Raw genomic sequence first — 11,822 nt, 5'->3', positions numbered from 1 at the left:
CATAGCAAAGAAAGGAAGATTTACCCTGGACCACAGCGAAGAAAGCGAAATAACTTCCACTCTCCAAGGTAGTGTAATATTATGATGATAACACTGGATTACGTCGTCATTGGGCCGAGTGAATAAAGCTGAGCAAGTCCTTTTACTTCACTATTTTGGATGAAATGCTTCCAATATGTTGAATAAAAAAGAGCCCAGCCTCCTGCTCATGGTGATGCAACAGCAGATGTGAGCAAGTGCTTACCGTGGGATCAATTGCTCTTTGATTAGAAAAATGATGTGAATAAAGTGATGGATTTGCTTCAGGGAATGAGCAAAAGCTTCTGAAAACTGTAAGTCTGGTCAGTAGCAGACTCACCTGACTACAGAGCAGATCATGGCACAGTTGCCTATTAATATACGCCATGAGAAACGGTACAAAATGCGCCGTTCTCCTCCAATAGAAGATTATAAGGATTTATACAGATTCAACAAAGAAAATGTGAAGTGGATTGCATCCCATTTCTTGGGAGAAACTCATGAAACAAGAGGAGGTGCTCTGACGATGGAACAGAGAATGAAAATATTTTTGAGATACCTGGCTGACCCCGGCTTTCAGTCTGGTATAGCAGAAGAGTTAGGTGTTCACCGAAGCACAGTTTGTAAGACAATTAATGGCGTGGCTGATATGATTATGCAGAAATCTGATACATGGATTAGATTCCCTTCAACAGCAGATGACATAGCTGCTGCTAAAATTGAATGGTTGGACACATACAAGTTTCCAAGTGCGATTGGTGTACTGGACTGTACGCATGTGCGCATTCCAAAACCTGGAGATCACGGTGATGAGTATATAAACGGAAGGGAATATCCAAGCATTAACGTCCAAGCCACTTGTAATGCAAAAGAATGGTTTACAAGTATTGTAGTTGATTGGCCTGGGTCGGTGCATGATAGTAAGATATGGAAAAATTCGACTATTCGTGAGGTTATAAGGAGGCACACAAACACAGTTCTGCTTGGTGACGAAGGTTACGGCTTAGAACCCTGGTTAATGGCCCCATACCGAAACCCAGTAGAAGATAAACATAGAAGATTCAACAGATTGCTGAAAGAAGAGAGAGTTGTGATAGAGCGTTGCTTTGGACAATTGAAGAGGAGATTTCCTGTTCTACAGTATGTGTGCAGAGTCTCTCTTACAAATGTGCCAAAAATCATAGTTTGTTGTTTTTTGCTGCACAATGTGGCAAAATATTTGCAAGATGAGGATTTCACAGATGTAGACATCATAGGTGACGTGGGTGTGGAAGAGAATGGTGAAGAGGAACAAGTGAATGAAAGAGAAATTTTAGGTGCAGGACGTGAAAGGAGGGAAGAAATTGCTCTTACAATAGAAAATCATGGACTGTGAGTAATCCTTGTGATTATGGCTGAAATTATTTGTGATGAACGCTAGAATTTAATTTCCGTTTAATTTCACATTTTATAGTTGTATATTTTGCTAAAGAAATTGATTAAATATGTTTGTAACCACACAGAATATTAAAAAGAGATGCACCTATTAGTAAGTTCACTAACATAATATGTAACTAGAATTTACTAAAATATACTTTTAAATATACTTTTTACTTACATAAAACTGAAGTATAAGAGAAAATGACAAATTGAATTACCGTACCTAGCTACTTAACTTGTTTTCGAATAGTAATATTTAGTTCAGACTTTATAGAGTATAGGAATTTTATTTGCTTATATTTTGTAGAAAAATATTTTATAACACACCCAAAATATGTGATACTTGTATATTATTTAAGTAGGCCTACTTCAGACTAACTCCATTTATATAACATGTAAGTTAACCTACCTTACTAAAATAGATGATGATGCAAGTGTAATTATTACCCTTAAGAACAAACACGACATAATAGTATGGAAAAATAGTACAGTGTACAGTCCCGCAATTTAAAACATAAAAATGAAAACTTTCATCATTTTCAAGACAGGTTTCATTTTCGTTGTTGTGAGGTGTAGTGTGACGTAGGCCTTCCTTACTATTAAGTCTTTCAATCAGTAATCGTTCTCTCTCAGGCTGAAGTTTTGTTAATTTATATTGTTTCAACAATACTAGTCTTTGTAGTTCTATGTTGGTATGGGTTTTAGTCTTTTTCAGTTTCAGAAAAATCGTGTTTAGCTTTCTTTGAGGGCGGTGGTTTGGGTGAAGACACTGTACTACATGATGATGATTCAGAATGTGCAGATTGCTGAGGCCCCACACTTACAGCTCCTATAAACAATTCAATAATAACTTGTAAGGCGATACTGCGAAGAATTGATTGTATTGTTGTGTGGAGCCCTGTACCTTGTTATGTTTATACCTCCTAAAGTGACACTTATCAAATAAATTAAATATCATAATAACAGCAACTTTAATTAATTATTTAGCAGTAGGTCTACATGGAATTTTGTTCAATGTAGGATTTGTGTCCCCTTGCAGTAGATTGTACAGCTATGTTTCCCAGGAATTCAGGACTATTGCCTTATTTCCCGTTCTGTTAAGATCATTTTTCTTTTTAAGTCTTGTTTTGATGTTCTTGATTTTTTTTAGCAATTCTTTAGATGTGATAGATGTTCCGAAAATAATTTCATATAGGTAGCTTCTGTATTTCCTTAATAGCTGCATTTTTTTATATTTTTTTGCATCTGGTACCTGCGACTTCAGGAGAATATCCAGATATTTGCTTAGTGTTGAAACAGAAATACTGTTGTGCTCTCAATAGATAAAGACGTTTCACTTTCTCCATCAGAGAATCCGTCTCACTTTTATCCACTTACAGATACGAATGAAATCAATTTTGGTTCTATGCAGTTCATAATAATGACACCTGCATTAAGATTAAAGGGATGCCGACACGGCCAACAATGCGGAACACTACAGCTTAGCCGTCCATATATGTGACTAACGGGAGCACGTGCTCATAAATTAGAAGCACAGGGTTGGAGCATAAGGTAATTTTTATTCACATTATCAGAGGCTTATCCTCATGCTCCAACCCTTTGCTCCCTATCATTTCCTCATGCTCCAATCTCGTGCTTATGCTCAAATGCTCTAGTTTTATTCACTCGGCCCATTGTGTGTGAAAATGTAGGACAATAGCAGCTTAATATAAGAAGTGAAGGTATTTGGAGCGGTTTAGGTGGGTTTATAGCTTTCGCAGGACCATATCATGTGTCTGGTATGGTGCGTTACAATTTTGAGATTATTTTCAATTTTTTAGATATAAATACGTTTTTTTTTCTGCAGTGTATGGTGTGTGCGGATATCGAAGTTTCATCTAAATGCTATAAAGTGACACTCCACGCAGTGATATCGATACGTAAAATATAACTCTATGCAATGTCGTAGATTTTTTTTTTTTTTTTTTTTTTTTTTTTTTTTTTTTTTTTTTTTTGCAGGAATGAAAATTTACTTTTTGCAGGATCGTGGTTTTTGCTGTATTTACAGCTATTGTTGTTAGGCCTTGAAAGTTAGAATTCCCACACAGAAACTTGTTGCTAGGAAATCATTCTTCATAACATGAAACTATAGTGAAATAGGCCCATTACAGTACCCTTCATTGTTACTTAGTTACCATTACAATGCAGTTTTGCAAATGCTATGGAATTGTATTACTCTAGATTTTCAATGCAAAATATATTGTTTGCAATTTTAAAAATATGATGCGTGCAAAAAATGTTGTACAATACACTTTTGTGAAGTGCATTCCAAAATCTCGGAAATTGAAAAACTCGCCTCGATTCTGTAAAAATCAATTCCCAAACTTGTATCGTAGAACTATTATTTACATCTAGTGTGAATTATTACATTTACGTATGTTCAGTGGCGCAATCGCAAAGAGAAGGGGCTAAAGGCCCCCCCCCAAAAAAAAGGAAATAAGGAAGAAGAAATGTGTTTATGCCTTGACGTAGCTGTATCTGTTATGTGAGAAGTGCGTGATCTTTGAAATATTTATTTCTGAATAGGCCTGTATGTGAATAATTTTTATAACATATCTTTATTTTAAAAACTCAAACGTTCTATAATATACGAAGTTCTCTAACTTTTATTTGGAGCGTGTCTAGTAGTCCCAACCATTCCCACCAAACAATGACATCAGTGTGATGCTGTCTGTACTTCTCTAACCTCCACACTTTGCCGTAAGGATATAGTTACACAGCATCAATGTTGCTTTATGACACATTATAAATAATCCATTCCAAACCATTTCTGTGGGTGCTCCAATGAAAACAAATAAAGAGTGGTAAATATGAACTCACGTATTATTTTTATCTTCTGTTGTCTAAACAAGGCGCCATATTATCTTCCAGTTGTTCTGTAAGGAAATAAAATAGCATTCTGTAATAATTGGCGATGCATGCAATGGAGAGGAAAGGAACTGGCCACCCTACCTCATTATCTCCTGGCCTAGTTGCCTCATAAGTAGTGCTTTTTGGTATCACTTGTGAGGTCCGGATAGTTGACTTAACAACAACAATACGATTTAAATCGTAAATCATTTGTTCAAAACAACATGGCTTTTGAGAACCCAACACGGAGCATATTTATATTATATCCACGCGATGATTGTCAAAGTCCGACAGGTGGTCTGTGTGGTATTCGTGAACACAATGTTGACAGGCGGGTCATCCTGCCTCAATCCTGACAGACACATGTACCTTCCAAATCCTAGGTCCCAGAGCTGGCCCTAAAGTTCTATATCAGCATTGGAGAACCGTACTTACTACTTCCAAGACTTCATCTCAGCCTATATTTAGCTATTGCATATGAGGGGGTGAGACTCAAAGGGGTACAAGTGACATTTCTAAGTACATGAGTTAAGTGCATACAGGGCAAACTAAAACATTAAAAAAAAAAAAAAATTTAGTGGCAAAACTACAAAATAAAAAAATTCACAGAATTTAGGAAATCTTAAGTACTTTGAACCAATTTTCTCACAAATAACTTAAGTGCACTTATACACTTGCACTTGGTAAAGGACAAAGATTAATGTTACAGGCCACGCAGAAGAAGAAAATGACTTTGTAAAAAATTTTCTGTTAATGTTCTGATCAAAGCAGCAGACGGACGACTATCATGACGTCATAAACACCTCTAATTGCACGAAATAGCTAGAAATTCATGTTCTGTCTAATATGCTTTGTAATTTAGTCACTATGATGAACAATGCGAGTTATCACAGAATGCAGATAAATAAAAAAATTACGAGTCTAAAAGGATATATTTCGGTGGTTAAGGCAAAATAATGTAAAGTATGATGATTGTGACGTAAAATGACCGCAATTTCGGATCTCCAAGATGGAAAATTCCATAGATATGAAAAATAATGTACTCACTATGCGAAGTACGAGGAAAGGACTATATATATATACTGTATAGGCTATTTAATAATGTGAATCAATGAACCCAAGTTTCATGTAATTTCATCACAATGAACATAGTTATCGCCGTTATCGCAAATCACAATCACAGAGGACCATTGTTCAAAGGCCTCAGTCGTGTGATGGATTCTTATTTCGTTACTGTGACTAGAGAGAGTAGATTTGACGAAATTCAGAGCTCCATGAGCCGAAGCTAAAAACGCAGACACAAAAAATATTGCTAACATTGCGAATGCCAAGATCACCAAATAAAATAGGCAAAGTAGCGAAGGATCAAGAATGATTATTATCAAGCTGGATATTAAGAATGGATTCCATACAACCCCGCACAATACAATCAGCCTCTAGAAGAAGAGAGGGAAATAACTAGAGAGGGGTAGTGCGAAGGAAGTAACTTATGTTAGGCGAGGAATGTGAAAGCAATTTTTTAAAAGGAAATAGTAGTAGGTTATTTTACGATGCTGTATCAACATCTAGGTTATTCAGCGTCTGAATGAGATGAAGGTGATAATGCCAGTGAAATGAGCCCGGGGTCCAACACCGAAAGTTACCCAGCATTTGCTCATATTGGGTTGAGGGAAAACCCCCAGAAAAAACCCAACCAGGTAACTTGCCCCGACCGGGAATCGAACCCGCGCTAACCGTTACTCCACAGGTATGGACTAAAATGAAATATGCTATATGAGTGCAAAGAGATTGTAAACCAATAAATAAATGCTTCATAGTATCTAATTTATCACGCATAACAACTTCCACAGCTGGCAGCAATATTGGGGAACCAAGGAGTGTCAAAGTGGAAGGGGAAGACAGTAGAATTCCAGGAGTGAGAGCATTAAAAATTGATAAAATAGTATCATCTTGTGAGGAGCAAAAATATAACTCGCATTTATCTGGGTTTAGCTCAAGACCAATTGGTTGACAAGAATTAATAAGTGTTGCAAGGTCAGATACGACAATATACGGAGGACCACCTAAAATGCCATTGTCCAGATATAAGAGATTCAAAGGACTGTTTAACTTAGATATTACGGATTGAAGAGTAAGACTAAATAGGAGGGGACCAAGAACTCCTGTTTCAAATGAGATTACATCAAGATTATAATAAAGGTTAGAAGGTTCCCGATGCCTTTGCCATACAAAAGCATTGGGGGACACAATTCTGAACGATTTCGAGCATAGAATCGCGTTCGATGCAGTTAAAGGCGTTTCTAAAATCAAGGTTTAAGAGAACATGGATAATAGATTCACGTCCTTTAGCAATGCCATAACCAAGCTGATGAGGAAGTAACAAAGTGCTAATTGATTCTTTGACAGAAAGGCAGGCGATTTTGGAAGTTAGTTGACGAATAGTGTTTCCAATTGCAATGGGTCGTATTCCTCCACCCTTCTTATTAATGGCTAACAGATTGACACCGTATAAATGCGTGCACATGATGACATTGCCTGATAGCATGAAATTAACTAATTGAGTAATAGATTGAAGGAGACGACGTCTAGAATCACCTACAGATTTAGATGTGAGGTTCTTAAAATGTTGAGGTCGAATGCCATCAATACCAGACGCAGAACCAATAGGAAAACTATGTATAGCCTTAAATATCATGCCTTAAGAGAAAGTCAACATAACATTAGACCCAGAAGGCAGAACGGGGAAGGAAAGATGCCGTGAAGGTGGAGGATGTTTCAATTTTAAGGCTTCGTATGTAGCATTTGAAGCTTTGGCTATACCATAATCAGATGAAAGGACTCGAACAGCTCCAGGACTCAGCTTAGGCCAGACGAGAGGGAAAAATCTATGTTTATAGGGCGTAGAATTCAGGGAGGATGTCTGAATGTTCGCTTTAATTTTTGAGATTAAAGATTTATCTGACTTCCGGTTTTCTTTCATGGGAACTTTGAGAGCAATATATGCAAAGAGGAATAATTGATGCCAAGATTGGTCAGAATCGAGAGACACACATTTATCCATAAGTTGTGCTAATTTATCAGTAGCTAATCAACGAGCACCTTTAGGAATTCGACGTAAAATGGGGGGGATATTATTCTTACATCTTGAGAGCGTAGAAAAGAAAGTGTCTTCGGAAGAAGTAGCGGAAAGTTGCTGAGGAAGGGGAGGGGCATTAGAATGGACTTTGGTGGTATGAATACGCAGACCCTTCAGATCTTCGTAAAATTTGTCAGTGTTGTCGGAACACAGAGAGCAAGATAAAAGGTCGTCAGTATGGGCTGAGAAATTATGAGTAGTATCCGATAAATTATTACAAGAAGGACAAATCCATAAAGAATTTTACTCACTATGTAGTTGCACTTCTTCATCAGATAAGAGTATACAATCACCACGAAACTGTGATTGACATTCAGAACAAAATATAAAAATACTGTGACAGCCACATCGAGACTCGATCACGCGTCCCGCAAGAGGGCAGGTCGCGCGGGAGTCGGTACGGGCTCCACGGAGCACTGGGGAGCGGCTCGCGGCGTGGAGAGGAGAGGAGGCGACACGCTGTTCCGCGGACGTGACGAAGGGTGAGGGGAAAGTAAAGCAGCTAGTGACTGAGGGGGAGAAATCCAGAGAATTCGAGAGTGCCATCTTCTGGACATCCGTCGAAATTTCTAGCATTGTACTTTCTCGTAACTATGGTTTGGTTATAAAATACGACACGCGAGTGAACTTGAGCAGTCGTTGTTGTAATCGCTGGACAGCAAGCCAGCCAGTCTTGTGTAGCAGTGAAGCCAGCTTTCGAGACCGGAGTTCGACTTGAGTGTGTCCGCAGCTGTGTGAGCATCCGAAGCCCTGAGTTCGAGTGCAGTGGACTGCAGTTGGGGAACCTGAGTTCGAAGTTCAGTGGACTGTCTCTGAAGGTCTAGGGTTCGAGATACTGTGAACTCGAGAGACCGAGCTAGAAGAAATTAGCCAAGGCAAACGAACTTTGAACTGAGAACTGACAGTTCTGATTTGTAAATAGTGCTCTGTGAACATTAGTTAAGATTAACAGTTCATTGTTGTTCTCAATAATCCAAGTAAATTGTCATTGTCGTCTGTGGAGTGCAATAACGAATACTGTGTTGCTGTGTGGAGTGCAAATCCCATTGTTGACGGGAGTAGAATTAAATTGTAGAAAGTGATTATTATTATTGTCGTAACAATAAAATTACATTATTGTTTTGTATAAAAAGTTACAATACTCTTAGGAGACGAATCAGAAGTGTCACAGAGGGAGCAGATGAGAAAATCATTGGAAATCATAATCATATGAATAAAATATAGCTTTGCTAACGAAAATCGACAAATATTTGTTGCATAATAAAAGTCCATAAAACAAGAATTAGATAAAATAGAATTCATCAACACTTCAATTACATAATGAACTAGTTCTCATCAAGTAGAAAATAAGTTTTAGTCCATTAAACAAACAATTCTTCTATTCCTAGAGCAAAACACACGGCCACAACCACAAATTTGAGGCACTATGGTTACTGTTGTAAATATATTACCGGTATATGCCATATGAAAATCAATCCAAATATTCACAAATATATTAAAACAAGATACCTCTCTGAATTTACAGTATCTTGAAAAAATATCGGTCCTATTACTCGATTTGCTGTTACGACGCACCACACACCAATCTTTTCATCATGCAGGAGAACTTAGTGAATTAATCACGGATTTTTTGTGTACCAGAATCTATTGTTCTGCCAACATACGAGTACATAACCACGTAAATGAAACAATGCTTCATCAAAGAAAATGATTAAATATGGATCAACAGTAGCTACCGTTAACAATGTTTTGTAAAACCCAATTACAGAAATTCACTCGACTTTCGTTGTCATGCGGCCGTAATTCTTGGACTACAGTAACTCTGTAAGGTTTAGATTTTAAAAGTTCAGTAGCCGTATGGGTTCAAGTTTTTGATACGCCTACTTCTTGTGCAACACGACGTAAAGATTTATTAGGAGAACGTCCTAGTGATGCACCAGTATCATCAAGTTTTGCTTTTGTTAGAACTCTTCGTTTTGGCCTACGAATTTTAGAGTTCAGCGATCCCGTTTCTCTTAATCTAATGACAAGGTTTCGAACTGTACCTCTATTTAGAGGTCGAATATCGGGGAATTTCTCTATAAATTGCCTACATACTTGTCGACATGAATCTGTTTTGACGTAAGTTTCGTACATAAATATTCGCTGTTGTAAACTTTTCAGCCGGAATTTCAATTAGCTAAACAACTAATTTAATGCACAGCACACACACTTCAAACGTATTTAAAGGACGTACACAAGCACACACATCTTCTATCATTAACGTCTCAGACTGTACTAGAATAAGTGTGGCAACGACCGGTAACATACAGGCCCGCGCAGCCTTGAAGCATGAAGCAATGAGCAGTTGGGATCTTTCCGCGTTCTTCGGATCAAGCGTGATGCGACCGCATCATAGTTTATTTAAGTTACAGAGTTATTAATTTTATTTCCAGGTTCAGTTCAGAACACTACAATGAAATAATGCGCTCTAGCGGAAAATTACAACCCTATTTTCATTCGGAAATGCGGGCAAGTGACCGATACTATAATAAAAATCCGAACGCACAGAACGAATTTTTTCTGGTAAGTGAGAGCCTACCTTTACCAGTTGAAGCACAGATAACTGTAAAGATGACGATAACTGTTGTTTTTTAGTAGATTATTTTACGACACTTTATCAACATCTTAGGTTATTTAGCGTCCGAATGAGATGAAGGTGATAATTCCGGTGAAATGAACCCATGGTCCAGCACCGAAAGTTACCCAGCATTTGCTCATATTGGGTTGAGGGAAAACCCCGGAAAAACCTCAACCAGGAATCGAACCCGGGCCACCTGATTTCGCGGCCAGACGCGCTAACCGTTACTCCGCAGGTGTGGACCGATAACTATTGTTTCGGAAACTCATTTCAAACATATTAGCACGTTAAATCTTAGATAACTCTGTATGTACAGGTAATTGTCTTTCCAGAAACAGAGCATTAACAATTCTGTGACCGGGAGGAAAAAGGTCTTAAGTCAATTTTTGTGAAAATTAGATTTTTATATATTCTGAAAGCGGAAACAATTCTCTACAATCTGGTAAAACGGCTAAACTCAAATAAGACTCCTGACTGGATTTATAGAACGTTACCAAATGTCCTAAGTACTTTTTGAATCGAACACACACAGGATAAAGGACTTAAGAATATTTAATACTTTATTCCTTACAAACCATCACATCTTTACTTTCCATACTTTCCGTGCTTCCCTATCAAAAAGGTCTAACTTGTATTTTAGCCATTTTATCACATACTGATGCCCTTTCCTTTTAAAACTTTAAGCACCAGGGTAAACAGTCCTATAATTGTTTAAGACCCATTTTGCATTCCTAATAATTTACAATTCTCATTTATTTTGACATGAAAAAGGTCTTATGTTTAATAGTCCCTTCTACTCAGTTTGGCTTCTAGTCTTAAAAGGGCTTAAGTGCGACAATTTTTGGAAATAATCAAGAAAATTGTTAAATGAGCAGCATTACCTATTTTAGAAGAAATGTAAACAAATAATATCCAGAAAAAAACCTCTTAATTAAAAAAACTCTATAATTGACACCAATTTCAATCTTTCTATTGCTTTCCTGAAAAGTATAAAATTTTTACTTAAGACCTTTTTCCTCCTGGCCACAGAATTTATTTCTGTTTACCCTATGGAATGTTTTTTCATAATAAATAAAGACAATATGTGTATATCTGATGCCTACCCACTTCACTTGCGTGATTCGGATTCCGCATATTGCGGCTAGATGGCAGGGCTGTGACCCATTTTCTACAGTCACTGTACCATTTTCAAGTTGCACACCATTTCGGCGGGCCACGTTATGCATGATGCATATCTGTGAAGAGTTCTTATGTCGTGTACTAGGGCGAATGTATGTGTAAATGTTCGTGTAAGTGTAGTATAGGGAATGGATGAGGATGATGAAAGTAAGGAAGGGAGAGGGAGAAACCCGGTGCCGGCACGTAGCCTGCTTCTGTCGAATAGCACCAGGGGGGGGGGGTCGCCAGGCTTAACATCCCTATGCGACGGACGAATCACTATCAACAGTGACATAATATGCCTTCTCTTCAAATGCACTGCGGAGAGATTTGAGATTTAACCCAGGCATATTGGTGCATAATTTAGTGATCAGAAGTTGTGCACCGCCATCTCTCCTAGTCCCAAGGTAGAAACTTTACATCACAATTTCTGACTCTGCCGGGAATCGAACCCGGTCCGACTAAAGGCGGGTTCACAATAAACCGGGAACGAGAACCAGAATGAAAACGAGAAGCAGAGGACGTGAATATGAAAATTTTTGATTCACAATAAACCGAGAACGTAAACGACTATGCATATCG

This window comes from Periplaneta americana, chromosome 9 (assembly GCF_040183065.1).
Source record: "Periplaneta americana isolate PAMFEO1 chromosome 9, P.americana_PAMFEO1_priV1, whole genome shotgun sequence".
NCBI lineage: Eukaryota > Metazoa > Arthropoda > Insecta > Blattodea > Blattidae > Periplaneta > Periplaneta americana.
Note: the sequence above shows the minus strand (reverse complement) of the source record.